A 2,623-nucleotide genomic window follows, 5' to 3' on the forward strand; every position below is an offset into this window, starting at 1 on the left:
GGGGGGCGCTGCAGCTGCGGCTTTGCCCGTGGGTTTTTGCACGCCCGGTTGCGCGGGGGCGCTGCAGCTGCGGCTTTGCCCGTGGGTTTTTGCACGCCCGGTTGCGGGGGGGCGCTGCAGGTGCGGCTTTGCCCGTGGGTTTTTGCACGCCCGGTTGCGGGGGGGCGCTGCAGCTGCGGCTTTGCCCGTGGGTTTTTGCACGCCCGGTTGCAGGGGGACGCTGCAAGTGCGGGTTTTGCACTTGGGAGTTTGTGCATGCCCGGTTGCGCGGGGGTGCCGCGGGCGAGGTTTTGCGTGCTCAGTTGCATGCAGGCACAGTTTTGCACGTGGGGTTTTGCACGCCTGGTTGCATAGGAGGCCTTTASGTAGGGTTTGGCATGCCTGGTTGCTCGGGAGAGCTGCAGACAGAAGATTTTTGCGCGTGTGGCTCTGCACGCCCGGTTGCTCSGGGATGCCCTCTAGCTGTGATTTTACGTGCGGGATTATTGCTCACCTGTTTGCACAGGCAGTTGCAGGCAAGGCTTTGCGTGGGGGGGGGTTTTGTGTGGCTGATTGCGCGGGGCAGCTCCAGGTGGGATGTTGCAGGTGGGCGTTTGCTCAGCTGGTTGCCCAGGGTGCAACCAGGCAGCCCTCGCACCCATGCACGAAAAAGCTCGCCCCGGCCGTGCTGCTCTTGCTGGCTTCCAGTTAATCCCAATCCCGCAAATCCTGACTAAATAGGAAACTATTCCCTTGTTCTGCTTGGCGAGAGAGCTGCAAAAAAAGCTTGCCAGCGCGTTGGCTCGAGTTCACGTTTGGACCCTGCCAACTTGGGGCCTTGAGTTTTTTCAGCCGCTGGTGCACGGTCCGTCCGCCCCCCCCTCCAAACCCCAGCTTTTCTGATATATTTTCCCATTTTCTTTGGGAAGGAAGATGCCGCTCGGCGACGCCGGGGCGGGCGGAAACGCTTCGCCCGACGGGAGGCGACCGGCTGCAGCGGACAAGAAACTCTAAATATTTGCGCGCTTTCAGCTGYGCGACACAAATAGCTGGAGACGTTTCGGCAACTCGGTGTCAGAACGCAAAACCGCCCCGCCGGGATGTTCTGCTTCGTATAAACTTGGCAGAGAAAAATATTTCCTGTTTCGTAAGGTGAGCGTCGGTGGGCGCAGCAACCCGGTTTTTGGCGCTTGTTTGGGAAAGGGCGGTAAAAACGTGGCCGAGATAAGCGGTTCTTGCCGAATCTGCGATGCGCTCCGAAAAAGGAGCGTCTCCCCTTGCAAAAAGGAGCGTCTCCCCTTGCAAAAAGGAGCGTCTCCCCTTGCAAAAAGGAGCGTCTCCCCTTGCAAACCTGCCGGCGCCGGGGCCGGCTCGGGCTGTCTCGTGCGGCGCTGACACCGGGAGCCGGTTGTTAACGATTTTATTGGCAGCGGTTCGTATTTACAGCGGGATGAGAGGAAAAGGGCCGAGGCGCTTATTATTATTAATTATTATTATTCGCTTCTTCGCAGGCGAGCCGCCGCGCCTGGGACGAGAGGGAAAGCTTCGGAAGCGGCCGGGATGCCGCCGCCGCGGCGCGGGAACGCRCGCCTTCGGGAAGCCGCCCTGGAAACGCCGCTCGCCCCCAGCGTGAGCCGCGACACCCCGGGTTTTGAGTCGGGGGGGCTCCGAAACGCTGCTCCGGAGCCATCGGGGCCGTTCGGGCTTAAATAACTAGAAGCGTGCGAGCGCTCGGCTGCTTTCTGGGGAGGAAAACGGGGCATCAGAGCAGGAAACCCAGGAGGCCGAGGAGGATGCCGAGGGGCAGGTGGCCGCGCAGAGCCGATCCCGCCGACTCCTGGTATTCCTGCGGAGGCGACGGGAAGAGGTCGGTCGTTTAGAGGCGGCTTTGCCGGGATGCGGGGAGGGGGACGCGACGCAGAAGCCCTTCGAAACGGACCTTGCTGATCGGTTTATTTTGTGTTTTTAAGGCTGTTTTCGGCGGGGGGGGGTGCGCGGAGAGGCACGCCGGCTTACCTCCTCGTAGGCGTACGCCGTCGGTATTAACGTCACGTTCTCGTAGTAATATTCTGCGGTCGAGTACAAGTAGTCGCCTGCAACGAATAAAATGTACRTATAAAATATATATATACACATAAAATATATATATATATAAAATGTATATATATATATATATAAAAAAATATATATAAATATGTATTTTATTATTTTAGACCGCCCTGCGCATCGCTTGCTCGCGGGGGTTGTTCCCGTCCAGCGCTGGGTACGCGTCGYGCGCGCGGTGTAATTCGGCTCGGCGGGATCGGACGCGCGACGGGGTGCCGGTGCGGCTGGAGAGCTCGTCCTGCGGGCGCTTTCCCCGCGTTTTGGCCCCGCTGGGCGGCCGCTCGAGCGCGTCCRCGCTGCGTTTCCGCTCCGTTCCCGCGGAGCCTCAACGGCGCGAGGTCCCCGCTCGCCGCCGCGGCCGGAGACCTCCAGCCCTTTCCAAACCCCCCCCCCACTCCCCCGGTTATCCCGTGCTTCGCTTGTGCCCTTTCGCGTGGGAGGATCCAAAAAAGCAGCGTTTCTCACCAAARTTGGACGCGTACTCATAGAGAAACTCCATTACCTCTTCTTGCGTCTCAGCGGTTCCTTAAAAAAAAAA

General features: G+C 59.5%; 1 long non-coding RNA gene across 1 annotated transcript in view; it reads right to left on the bottom strand.

Moving 5' to 3' along the window:
• Positions 1 to 1,382: 1,382 nt before the first annotated feature.
• Positions 1,383 to 2,623, bottom strand: part of LOC146588838 (uncharacterized) — a 2,439-nt gene continuing 1,198 nt past the window's right edge. Inside the window, exons 2-4 of the long non-coding RNA XR_014897346.1 lie at positions 2,551 to 2,610; positions 1,996 to 2,072; positions 1,383 to 1,825 (exon numbers count right to left, since the gene is read on the bottom strand). This is a non-coding gene — a long non-coding RNA (uncharacterized LOC146588838). The remainder of the gene's footprint in view (positions 1,826 to 1,995; positions 2,073 to 2,550; positions 2,611 to 2,623) is intronic.

The sequence above is a fragment of the Rhea americana genome, unplaced genomic scaffold, assembly GCF_003343005.1.
Source record: "Rhea americana isolate MKP2758 unplaced genomic scaffold, rheAme1 scaffold_493, whole genome shotgun sequence".
NCBI lineage: Eukaryota > Metazoa > Chordata > Aves > Rheiformes > Rheidae > Rhea > Rhea americana.